The following is a 13,922-nucleotide window of genomic DNA, read 5'->3' as shown; positions in this document are numbered from 1 at the left end:
TCAGCAGCGGAGGAACGGTGAAGCTAAGAAATCTTGGGTTCCATTGCAGGGTCTGGAGAAGAGTGAGCTCTGGTGGGCACAGAACTTTCTGCATCTTCTCCCCCAGTCCCCAACTTGACCTCTTCTGAGTGATTCCCTTCCCTGTCTCAGCCCTAGGCCTGGCTCCTTGTACCAATTCTCTTCCCCCACCCCAAGGGAACATCTACACAGTAGGGCTAAAGTTGAATTAAAGCTACGCAACTTCAGCTACATCAATTGCATAGCTTAAGTCAAAATGGCTTAATTCGTCGTTAGGTGCTATCTACACAGCAGGAAGTTGAAGGAAGAACACTTTTCTTCGACTTCCCTTACTCCTCATGAAATGAGGGTTACCATGACTTGGAGTAAGTAGTCCTCTATCTCAAAATCTATCATCACTTCTCCCACTAGTTCAGTCCCCTTGCCCAACCTGTCCTAGTTTAGTCCCATCAAAACTCCCACTCCTCCCTCCTCTCCCAGGCTCTTTGTCCCAATCCACTTTCCTCACCCTTCCACCAGGTCCAACTCTTACTCTCTCTGCATTTGAATCAGGCACCTTTCTCCTCCACATTGCCCATGTGCCAATGGTGGTGAAGGGGGTGGGAGGTCACAGAGCACAGCAAAGACAAGCTCCCTGCTCTCCATTCCAGTGGCTGGACACAGACCTGGACACCAGCCAGCAACATAGTCGCAATGGCAGGGACAGTCCTGTTTGGCTCTGCTCAACAAGGGCAGAATCCTCGAGAAATTTAGCTCTAAAACTTTACTAAGTTTGTACCGATCATGTAGAAACTAGATCAAGAAAGCGGAGGAGGTATTATCTTTTAATCAGACCCACTACTATCGGTGAAAGAGACAAACTTTCAAAAAGTCTCCTCTTCAGGTCTGGGAAAGGTACTCCGTCACAGCTAAATACAAGGTAAGAGATTGTTTAGCATATCCATTTTATCCTTTACCAACAAAGCAGGGGGGTTAGTGAGTTACTGCTTGCTGCAGACATGCCAACTTGTGAATAAGTTGAGAAAGACATCATTACCAAGAAAAATTAAACCCGACTCAGGATCTCAAGAGACAACTTTCAAATGTCAGGGTTTCCCCCTCCCCCCCACCTTTGCAGCTGAAAACAAAACAAAAATCCCTCCATCCCCAGCTCATGAGTAGGGATTAATTTTACTTAGGAAGTGCTGTCCCATCCAGAGCATCCGCTGTCAGTTCACCTCTGGTGGCCGGGACTATCATCATCAGTCAACCAGACTTTCCCATAAAGAAAGGCTGCCCCACTGTGAGCCCAAGGTACCTGGAGTTCTCCTGGCAGCCTGGGAAGCGGAAAAGGCCCAGGAAGGGTGAAGAGCCCTAAAAGGATTAGGGGGAGGTTGGGAGGGCTGCATTATGGCCTGAAGCGATGAGGGTAGGACTGATGGGGTGGTGAGCACTGTATTGATGGTGAATACTGGGAAGATGGAGTGCTGGGAGGGTGAACTGAGGGCAGTGGGTTGATGGGATAGGGTGCTAATGGTGATGGGGTGGTGATACAACTGGTGGGGGTGGGGTGGGGAGGTGAGAGCTCCTGTGTCAAAAGGGTTTGCCCCCACGTGATATGGTGTTTTTAATCTTAGCCTAAATTTGTGTGAATTCATTCAAGATTACAGTGGTAATGTGGCTTCACTTACATAGGCATTATTGGAGCAGTTATTAAACTGGCTGAGGTACATCACATGTTGTGACAGGTATGTCTAGGACTCCTGGATCCTGAAAGATATGTTGAGGCAGGGAACTATTAATAAACACAGTAGCAGAGATACATTTATAGGTTTGGCATGAATGGGTGATCTGATGGACCAGGTTTTGAGCGGTTAGCTCCCAGATGAATTGCTACTGGTGTTGCTTTAATCTACTTGTTGCTGGTGCTGGCTGGCTAGCTGTTTGCAGCAATAGACTCTGTTGCTGCTGGCTTCCCACTACTCACTTCAGCAGTTTCTCTAGATACAGGTAGCCCCCTTGTTAATTTCTTACTAGCTTTTTGGCTGTCCTCACATCTTTAGGACTGGGTGGTCACACCTGCCTCTCCACCCATTGTCAGCAGGGGGAAGAGTCTTGCATAGCAGTTACAATTTGTGGTAGCAGCCCAGTCTTGTGGCATGGGGGTTGGGGATCCTGAGTTCTCTTACTTCACTGGGTTCCAACTCTTGAAAAACTATTCTGAAATAGTCCTTCTGTAGCAGAATGTGGATTTGCTTCTCTCTGCTAACCATCCTACTGTGTTCAAGCTAGTCCCTTTCAAGTCCTTCCTCCAACTAGAGAAGGCCCAGCAGGCCTGTTGGACTGAGTTTTCCCAGCCCCAGAGTTGTTCCTGCACCCTTAGCCCTTCCTTGTGGTTTTATGGACCCCATCACCACAGAGATGTTTTCTATTTCATTATTTGCATTCAATTCGTGTTCTGGACCTAATCTTTGACATAGATGTCAGAATCAAGGACATTCCAACCCTACCACTCTTGGACAGATCATCACCTCCCTTTTATTGTGTCTTAGCTACATATGCTAACCCTGTTAGTGCCTGGCCCAGACCTGAAGAGCAAAGCTTCCCTCTGTCACCCACAGAAGTTGATTCAATAAAAGATATTACCCCATCCACTTTGTCTCTCTCATATCCTGGGACAAACAGCTTCAAAAATACCACAACCATATAGAAACTGATTTTTCAAAGGGTTATGACTTGGCCATGTAAGGGTACATTTTCATGGAGCTAGCAAAAGGCATATCCCTGACATCCGAACACCCTACTGCCAAATTTCAAGTTGCTGATTTAATGCAGGTGGGTGCATGCCAGCTCTTAGGAAAGGGTGACAGCGTTTAACATGAGCAAAAACATTCTCTCTACCTCCCCTCCGCCAAGGAAATATTGGAATTGTTTTGGGTTAAATAAAAAAAAAAAAAACCCATACAAACAAAAAACAAAACACAAAACAAAACCAGTGAGAGTGATATCCAGGATGGAAAAATCTCCATCCAAATTGTTAAAAGTTTGTAAGCAACTGGAAATGGGTAACTTAATAAGTGTTGTTACTAGCTTTGCCTATAATACATGCGCACACGCACACACAAATCCACCATTAACTTTTTCAATAAATGGTTTATCCAAAATATACTTTAGACTGTTCAGGACCGATTGTCATTGCCCTTTATTGTTTCGGACTAACCTTCTAAAAATATCAAATCTTCAACTAATCCAAGAAATCTTTATACAGTAGACTTCCGATAATCCGGAACCTATTGGACCTAAGTGGTGCCAGATTATCAGATATGCCGGACTATCAGGAGGTACTATAAACTGGTTATATATATACTGTATACATTATATAAAGTGTATTTAACCCTTTTTATTGTACATACTGTATACAGTATACTGTAATGTTTTCTTTTTTTAAGCCTTTTTTACCCTTTTTGCTCAGTTCAGCTGCTGCTACCGTGTGACTCATTTTTTGCTGAAGCTCACTCACTAGGCTCTTGCCATTTTGATGCCGGACTATCAGGAGTGCCGGACTATTGGATGCCGGACTATTGGAGTTTTACTGTAGATGGACTTACTGTGACATTTGAGCAGTGATCTATGCTTTAGTCACTTTGAGATTTAAGGACTGAAATAATCTTGAGATTTAAGGACTGAAACAATCTACTTTAAAGTCTTTCCTCCATTTTTCTGCAGAGATTGTAACTTGTACAGGTCCAGGGCCAGGGCTTTTACCTCTAACAATTTATTCTAATATAAATCCCTAGCTGTATGATCCTTGCCCTGTCTCCTGATTAAATCTCCTGTAGTGTATGAAAATGCTTTTGAAACATACAAAACACCCCAGTAACTAAGGTCCAATTTTATCTCGGTGACAGTTTTATGCTTTATACTCTAAGCTGTGCTTTGATGTCTAATGAAACAAGCCTGTTTGTCGCTTCTTAATACCAGTGTGAGATCTGAGGATTTATGGAGATTTGGTTGTTGGTGCTCCTCTTACTTTAGAAATTCCCTTCTTTTGTTGCTTGGAAAAATTCAATTTTAGGAGCTTTTAGGTGTTTAATTATGCTTATAGCCATATATTGAACAATGTGGAAAACTGTATGAGAGCCAATAGGAAATACGATTCACATACGATATTGCAGAAGTAGAAAGAACTAAACTGAAAATTTGGAAGTGGGCATTCTGGAATGTTATAAAACACACTTCTCAAATTTCATTTTCAGTTGCTAATCTGTGTTTTAAAATAGCTAAAAAAAGATTTTTTTAAAAATATGAATCCTAGAAAACCAGTTCTTATAGCTTTGTAGTATATAAAGCCCTAGATATTAAATTGCTCTATAAAAGTGAAGGGCTTGACTATAGTTTCCAGATCTTCAGCTCATGCCAGAGGATCTATGCTGTATAGGAGCTCAAAGTACAAATCCTAGCTAGTTCAGCAAGCAGTAAGGGTCTTACATCTGCAGCAAGAAAGATTTAAGTTAAGAAAAAAAATCCTAAAATCTAACAAAGGGGAGTTAAGCTCTGCAATAAACTTACAAAGGAGGTTGTAGAATGCCCATCACTGGATGTTTTTAAGAACAGGCTAGACAAACACCTTCCGGAATGGTTTAAGTCAGTGGTTCTCAAACTTTTTGGCCCATGAACCACCTGGCTCAAAGCAAATCTTTCCACGGACCACCAGTTGCTAATGGAAACTCGCTGTTAATTACATAATAATTTGAGGTGGTCCATCCTCAGTGCAGGGGGCTGGAGTTGAAATCTCCTCAAATCCCTCAGATCTTAGTATACACATGGGCTACGTCTAGACTGGCATGATTTTCCAGAAATGCTTTTAAACGGGAAAGTTTTCCATTAAAAGCATTTTCGGAACAGAGCGTCTAGATTGACATGGATGCTTTTCTGCCAAAGCACTTTTTGCAGAAAAGCATCCGTGGCCAATCTAGATGCGCTTTTTTGCGCAAAACAAATCTCAGCTGTCTACACTGGCCCTTTTGTGCAAAAGTTTTGCACAAAAGGGACTTTTGCCTGAACTGGAGCAGCATAGTATTTCCACAAGAAGCACTGATTTCTTACAGTAGGAAGTCAGTGCTTTTGCGGAAATTCAAGCAGCCAGTGTAGACAGCTGGCAAGTTTTTCCGGAAAAGCAGCTGATTTTCTGGAAAAACTGGCCAGTCTAGACACAGCCATGGAGAGCTGGAAGAAGGGTTCAGATCCCCCAAGCTGGAAGGGCTTTCTATATCCTGCCACACAACTGGAGTCACATCAAGAAAATTCAAAGACTCTGAAAATGTAGGAACAACAATATCATGGTAGCGGGGATATTGTTTCAGGAACCCCGTGACCAAATGATAAAGGGATTCGCTTTTCTTTGATTTAGCATAATGTTTCCTTGCACAGTGGAGCTATCTTAAATGCCTTTCATCTTTCCTCTATGTAATTAATGTCATTTACTTGACACTAGTTCTGAAGTAAAATCAGAGACTTCATGTAGCTTTTAGAGCAATTTAATATATGTCACACAAGTCAGAAATGTTGGTCTCAGGGCAAAAATTTCCCGAGGGAGTCTGTGAAGAAAGATCAAAGCACATGCACAACACACATGGCCTGAAAGCTACCAAGAACAACACACAAAATCATCAGTAAATGGCTGCAGTACAGGTTCCTTCATCATCATCATCATCATCATCATCAGTCTCCCTAATCCACTCAGTTTCTCTAACAGCCTGCCTGGAAACCCTCTTGCTATCACCTAGCTTACAGCTGCTAAACATACACTTCTTGTACACCCCTTGTATAAAATCTGTTCATGCCTTTTGCTGCTACATAATGCATAATACACAAAACTCTGCCTAGGGAGGAAAAGATTTTAAAAATCTACTAGTTCATTTCCTGGAGTATGACTTGCAGTCCTTTCATTCTCCCACACTGTAAGAAGAAAAATTCCTTTACTGTGCCTTGGATTGTTGGCATATGATGATGCCTATTTATTCATATATGGCAAATAAGCCCTTTAAAAAAAAGCACTGTCCAATTTTAGATTAAAGGAATAACATTGTATTCTACTCTACTGATCAGTGGCACTAAAGTGATAACAAACATGACATAGTGCCACAAATATATGGTAGCTAAAAAGTGTAAAAAAGTTTTGAGAGGCTATAAGCATAAACTGCCATTGAGTGCAGAATTCTACTCTGAAAACAAGTGAAGACTATAGAGCTACTTGACATGCTGCTATTTTCTAGCAAACGAACTTTCCCATCACCCCCAAAAATGTGTCACTGTTTTATGAATGTTAACCCCTCTCCACAAGATTTACAGCAGAAAAGAAACTGTTTACTCTCACCAACAGAAAGAGTGAAGTTTCTTTATCGTTAGTTGAGACTGGAAGGCATTAAGAACACAAGCTGTGAACCAAGAGAACTGAATAGGACATCAGTTATGGGATAGGCGAGCAAAAGTCAGGTGTCTCCTGAAAGATGGGACAGAAGCCAGTTGCTGAGCTGTTGCGCTGTTGCTGCCACCCTTGGAGAAGCATTACTTTTATCTCTGAAAGCAGCTTTTAAACTGTCTTGCCTTGTAGAGGGAAGTTGTCAGTACAGATATATTTTAAGACTTTGATATTGAATCTTTCACGATCTGCCACTTGAGGATGAAAAAATGCTGCATTATGAAGTTTGTTTGCTTGGAGAAAATATTACCACTAGATCCTGCTTATTTGATTGCATTTTCTTCTGTTGAAGGGAGGCAGAGCTGTAAGAGGCCAGCTGATTACTATGAACTACCCCAGGGATCCATTTAATAGATGTGAAGATAAGAGTCCCAGTCCTAGAAATGGACTAGTAAGCTTACCTCAGCTTTGGCACTGGTTTCTCATGTGATCTTGGGAAACACTTCATCGGTGATTTGGTTTGCTTCTCTGTCAACTGGGGACAACCTCACTTGTTGAGTGAGCGAACAGGACCAGCTCACAGGGTAGTTTTGCTAGGGAGTTCTCCAGGCAAGAGGCCATGTTAAAGGTAATAAAGCATAGGTTCATTAAGGAACCTAAGTTAAAGGTGAACCTTCAAGCTGTCTACCATAGCACTGGCTTTAAATTGTGCTGTGACTGATGTTGAGCTTGAAAAAAAAAAAATCATCAGACTGCATGAAGTGGATTACTGACCACTGCAGGTGAAGCTCAGAACAGGAAAGAATCTAGTGTGAACTGTACTACTGGCCATTTTTTGAAAGACTCACTTTAATGCTATTTTCTCCTCTTGCTTTTTCCCCACAAGTATTTTTTCCATTATCAAGTTGCTTCTCACCTTGTTAATACAGGGAGGTTTTCATTAGTTTTTGACAGAAAAAGTTGGGCTGAAAGGGGAGCAGTGAAGTCATGGTACACTATGCTAGTATACTGAAACAACATAATATGGACAAAATACAATAGTATCTGAGTGTTCTTATTATTGTACATTGGATAGCTGGAGGATTTCTGGGTATAGTATTGAGTCCAGTTTCCCCTCATCCCTCAAATAGCTAGTGTTGTGCGCAGTTCATTAATATTTTAACAACATTCTACAGAGCACAGGGATGCTCAGCAATGAAATTTGATGCCTAACCCATGCTGGAAATTATGTTAGAAATAGGATATTCTGCATTATCATCAATTTGAATCCCTTTTGCAAAAGTTATTACTTGCTTTGTTTATATTAGATGCTTGCTAACACCCAAAAGGTCAGCTTTATACCTCTTATTTGGTAGAAACACCACACAGAACCATTTTGCCTATATAGAACTGCACCAACACAGACACACCAGGCTTCAGATAGAAATCAAACCAGGGTCCATCAAAGCATAATCACCTACTCATGAGCTAGAGATTAACTCTGAACAGCAGGCTCTCATTTTTGCTGGGGGGCTTCCAACAGAAGGATATTGGTGCACTAAGCCAAACCTGTATTTAACACTCTCCCCCCCCCCCCCCCCCGCCCTTGGGTTCAATAGTAAAAAAAAACTTGACTAAACCTTTAGGAAACCCCTCCCCGCACCTTGTGACCATGTGGGATCCTTTGCTTCTTCTGAGGGGCCATTATCATAGGCCTGGCCTCCAAGACTCATGGCTGCCCCCAGCACTGGGGAGCTCATGCTAGTGCTCCAGGTCCCCTGCCACCTACCCATGGATCTGAAACTCACAAAATCTACTAGCCCAGGCCCCTCTAGGCACTATTGTGTGAGGAGAATGTGGGGAGTGTCTTTCTCCTTCTCAGACAAGGACTTCTCACTTATGTGTAGTGCCCCTCCCCTCAATGGATTTTATTGTGGGTCAGTGGCCCCTGAGCCAAGAAAAGATTCCCCATCTCAGCTCTATCGGATAGAAGAGCACACCTTGATATTGTTTCTAGTGTCTCCCATCACCTGAATGACAAGTAGCAGCCTTGACTCACTAGGGTGAGACAAGCATTCTTGGGGACCTAAGGAGTAAATATAGGGGGACCCCTAAATAGTTACCTTCTCAGATCTCTCCCATCAAACATGCATGATGGCATGAGAGAAAGCCCAGATAAGACTGCATATTTTTTTTAAAACTATGCACAAGAAAAAATAGGCTCCACATTTTCTTAGCTATGTTGATACTGCAGTGGTATCGGGAAAGATGACATTTACCAGTGAAATAAGCAGATGTGACTGGATTGACAAGACAGCAGATCACAAAGGAAAGCAAACTTACTTTTCAGTCACATTTCAGACTAAAAGTGTCATTCAGAGAACCAGCTGAAATCCCAAGCTAACTCAGCCTTGGCCTTCTGCAGCTTAGTGCCTGAGCCTCCACAGCTTGGTTCTCAGCAAAGGCCGTAGAGCGGTGTTTTTCAGTGCGCTCCACTAAACGATTTTAAGAAACCTGTTAGCTGGCCACTCTGGCATGTTTACTTACTGGTGCTGCACCATGGAACCTCATGGATCCTATTGGCTACAAACAGTGAAAGAGAGCTAAGGGGTGCCTCAGGAAGCAGCACGGGCCAGGCCGCTGCTTCCTTTGGCTGCAAACGACAAAACAGAGGGCTCCACGGCCGTGGCACTGGTAAGAAAACATGCCAGAGCGGCCAGTTAACAGGTTTCTCAAAGTGGTTCCTCAGATCACTTCGCCAAACACTGATGTAGAGGAAACTCTCTCTGAAAGTGGCCTGAGTGCCACTATATGGGACAATGAAACACAGCCACTATGTGAGAGTTACAAATGCAGATAGCATCTTGTGGAACTTTTCAAAGGTGCTTAGGCACCTATCTCCCACTACAACTAACTGATCAAAGAACAGGACATTTTTTTCCACCAAAATCTCTGCCCTTTCTACCCCATTTGAAATATTTCATTTTCATCATCATTTGAATTTTTCTAACCATGTATACTAAAAGTGTTGAGCAAGGTAGGAATGAAACAGACTGAGTGCTGGAGATCATGGGATCCTCACAACTTAGAATGAAATATTTATTACTTTATAGTATTGGAGTTGAATAAGTATTGACCAATAGAAAAACTTCAAAAGGAAATTTATGACCCCATGAAAGAGGATTGGTTTTGAAATAAAGCCTCTTACTGTAATTTAAGAAGTAATTTTTGCTTTCTTATAGACCGCAAGTCATTATGACATGGGAGTCCACTGAGGAAGGACAGGCAGTAGTCATCACACCACGCAAGTATTCCACTGACCAAGGTAGATAGATTTCATTACCATCTAGCACAAGCTATGCAGAACTAACAGCAGCAGACATTTTCAAGTGCCAATCAGGGGAAAAATACTTCCCAGTTTTAATCAGCCTATGATTTCAAGCAAAGTGTCACTTACCTTGGCCAAGGTCCCAGAAGAAAATTAGGAAAGAAACACTCCTTCTCTAAACTGTCCCTAGGCCTCAAGCCTGCTGGGAGTTCAAAGAAACATATGTCTTCCCTGCTGAATTGCATTCATACACCCTTCCCCCCTACCAGTGAAAAAGACTCAGTCTCCCCACAGCTGTCTCCACCCTGGCCTGAATACCCTTATCCTGAGGACAAACAGCTGAAGTCCTTCTTACATATGGAGAACCTGAAACAAAAGGCAGTTTGTGTGAAAACCAAGAACAGAGAGTAGGGCTATAACACCATCTTCCATGCTTTGACCATAAGACTGTCCTGTCTGATATCAGTTGCACTGACTTGTCACAACAGTGGTACTCTCAGCTCACTGAACAACATTGTTAATTTATCCAACCACACACTTAGCCCAGCAGAAGAGTCTGTTCTATATTTGGGACTCTGCCGCACCACCCCCACACACATGATACAGTTTTGTGGTGATCTGGAAGCTTATTTTCTCCATCTCTGACTCAAGGAATATTTCCAACACATCACTGAACATTACATTGACCCACAGGATCCCTCCTACCAACACTGCAAGAAGAAGTAGACTCCTCCCGATGGCTGAAATGACAGCTTGGACTTTTACACTGAGTGCTTTTGCAAAGGTGCGCAGACTGACATTGTAAATAAACAACATCATGTGCCCCATAACCTTAGCTGTGCAGAATGCAACACATGCAAACAACTCTGATTTTATAATCAAAGAGGCTAACAAAGGAGTTGCTGTTGTCATCATGAATAGGTCAGATTACGAGCAGAGGCAGCCAGGAACCCTCCAACACCACACTCCACAGCCCACTTTCCTCTGATTCCACTGAGGAATACCAAAACAAACTACACCCTCTGCTCAAGAAACTCCCTGCAATAGCACAGGACTAAATCTACACAGATACACCCCTAAAGTCCTGCCCAGGAGCATTCTGTCTTCTACCCAAGATCCATAAACCTGGAAATCCTGGATGCCCCAGCAAGGTTGTCTGGTTATGAGTACTGCCTCCTCAGACCCTATGCTACCAGCACTCCTAGCTATCTATGAGACACCACTGACTTCCTTAGGAAACTACAGCTCATCAGCGACCTGCCTGAAAACACAATCTTTGTCACCATAGATATAGAAGCTCTCTAAACCAATATTCCACAAGGTTGGACTACAAGCTGTCAGGAACAGTATTCCCGATGAAGTCACAGCACATCTAGTGGCTGAGCTATGTGTGTTTGTCCACACCCACAACCATTTCCAATTTGGGAACAATTTATATCTTCAAGTCATCGGAATTGCTATGGCCCATAATATGCCAACATTTTTATGGCTGTCCTCAAACAACATTTTCTTAGTTTTCAAGAATGAGGGTTATAGGGATGCTGAAATAGTGTGCCTGTTATTTTGAAAAATATTTTGAAATAACAGGCAGCTTGTTAAGACACGAGGTAGCTATTTCAGGATACCGCTGGTATCCCGAAATAGCTGCACAGTGTAGACATAGTCTTCGTCTCTACAGGTACATCTACACAGTGTTGTAAGTTTGAGATAACTAGCATTATTTTGAAATAAAAATGCGAGCATCTACATAGCCATTCTGCTATTTCAAAATAATTTTGAAATAACGGACGGCTTATTCTGCTATTTTTAAATAGCCCCTCACTGGTGCCATTCTAAGTTATTCCTCCTCTGAGCCTCCTGGGGCTCTAAACCAGATAGCGTGTCTGCATTAGGGGAGCCTGCCTTGGAGTAATTTTGAGGCTTCCCTGCAGTGTAGATGTGCTATTTCGAAATAAGCTATTTCAGAATAACTATTTCAGAATAGCTTATTTTGAAATAAGTGTGCAGTGTAGACATGCCCAAAAAACAGGGAGATTATTTTCTGTATTAATGCTGTTAATACAGCTGAGGGGCTTATAGAATCCTCAAAGACCTTGTCATGCACTGACCAGCATGCTGTGTTACACGAAGGGCGTCATAGTGGGAGTGCAGATTCTGCACACCTGGAAACCCCTGGGGCAATGGGGCTCCTAAATAGTACAACAGATCTTTGGGAGTTGTTAATTTATGTTTGTTACATAGAATCTACAAAATCTTTGGGTCTTTTCTTAGTATCATGAGGGGTACTTGGAGACTGCAAATGCAAGAGAAAAAATAAAAAAAGGAGTGGGGGGAAAGCTGCAGTAACTGATTGCTTGCCTGAGGCTTATGTGGGGGAACAAGCCTCTGTCTCAGAGAATCATTAATGTGATACCAGCATAACAGTGTATTAGCTTCCATACTGCAGCAGTAGCACAAGGTTATATTTCTTCTTTTGTGCACGACTCTGATGACAAAAAATGAGTGTAATAGGACTGTAACTACAACACACTTCGTGGGAAGTCCTACCTCTCGTCCTCACATGGCATGTACCAGCCAAACACCTGCTGTCCCACTCCGCAGGCAGGGTGTGGGAAGCCTGAATATAAATGTCTACACCCCTTGTGCTATGCAACAGTCCTCAGGGGCTCTTCTGGAAAATTTTATTGTGACAAATCTTCCAAGAGCAAGCTCTGCACCACTAGCAGAAAGAAACAGAACAGAAATGGAGCAGTAAATATGTTGGGTATTTCTGGCTTAAGCCACATGGTAATTATTTTTCTTTATTTCTCAGAAATCTCAATAAAGAAATAGGAACAATGTACATAGATGTCTATACCTGAAGTACAGGGTATCAGGAAATCAAAAGAACAGACACAAATCCCCTGTTCCACCTTTAAGACAGATTGACTAATTTGTACTTATTTCCTTTTGTTTGTTTTGAACCTGCTGCCTATTAATTTCATCTGGCAACTCCACGTTCTTGTGTGATGAGGAGCAAATAATACTTTCTTATTCACTCCACAGATGTCATAATATTATAGACGTCTATCATATCCCTCCTTAGTCATCTTTTTTCCAAGCTAAAAAGTCTCAGTTTTATTAATCTCTCCTCATACACAAGCTTTTCCGTACCCCTAATCCACAGCCAGTTTTGTTGTACCTTTTCCATTTCCAATATTTCTTTTTTTGAGGTGGAATGACCAGACCTGCAGTCAGTATTCAAGATGTGGGAGTACTGTGGATTTATGTAGAAGCAATATAATATTTTCTTTACAAATCCTTTCATAAAGTTTCCCAATATTCTGTTTTTGACTGCTGCTGTGTATTGAATGGATGTTTGCAAAGAACTATCCACAATGACTTCAAGAGCTCTTTCTCACCGCCAACCTGACTTCTGCACCCCTCATCCCTTGCCAGGAGTCCGTCCTCACCCCCAACCCTGACTCCTGCACCACGCACCTCCAGTCCCCTGTCCTGGGTACTCCCCCACATCTCCAAGCTCCTGCCATGACTCTTGCACTCCCCACTTACAATTCCCACCCTGAATTGTATGCTCCCTGCCCTGAAGGTCCCTAGCAATGCCGGGTAAATCTTTTAGTTCAATATATTTTTAAAAACCTGTAATTGGATACCTTTCCTCTAAGACATGGATAGCTTATCTGATGTCTAAGAGATAAGATACATATTATCACTGATGGCTCCATAAAGGCTTCAGGCAATTCCTTCAAGATCCTCTGATATATCCCCTCCAGTTCTGGAAAAAATATACACAGCATATTACATTTAATGTAATTATGGTTCTGTTTCATTATTACGCTCACAACATTTATTGAGAGCTTTATGATGGTGTTTGCAATACACCACATTTCACAGTCACTCAGCATATATGAGTCTCATCAGTTATATCTCCCATGAAGGTAAAAGTACATTTTGTAATTATTTCAATGGGAGAAGGATCTGACTCCATGAGAAGCAAGAGAAATGGAGAGATATGATTAGCTAATTGGAGTTATTGCAAAGGAGCACAAGTCACTATATGCAAAACTTACAACAAGATAAGGAATGGTTCCATGGAGGAAGTGTGTGGGAGGTCAGCGGCCTCTGAAACATTGCACAACCATTTATCTTGATTCCAAAATAATCCTAAAGAAATCATTTGTGATGTGGGGTCACTCC

At 42.2% G+C, this 13,922-nt stretch overlaps 1 long non-coding RNA gene across 1 annotated transcript in view; it reads right to left on the bottom strand.

Moving 5' to 3' along the window:
* Positions 1–9,968, bottom strand: part of LOC142827591 (uncharacterized) — a 42,982-nt gene extending 33,014 nt beyond the window's left edge. Inside the window, exon 1 of the long non-coding RNA XR_012902272.1 lies at positions 9,855–9,968. This is a non-coding gene — a long non-coding RNA (uncharacterized LOC142827591). The remainder of the gene's footprint in view (positions 1–9,854) is intronic.
* Positions 9,969–13,922: the final 3,954 nt, after the last annotated feature.

The sequence above is a fragment of the Pelodiscus sinensis genome, chromosome 3, assembly GCF_049634645.1.
Source record: "Pelodiscus sinensis isolate JC-2024 chromosome 3, ASM4963464v1, whole genome shotgun sequence".
Taxonomy (NCBI): Eukaryota; Metazoa; Chordata; order Testudines; family Trionychidae; genus Pelodiscus; species Pelodiscus sinensis.
Note: the sequence above shows the minus strand (reverse complement) of the source record. Positions and strands in the feature narration are given on the sequence as shown.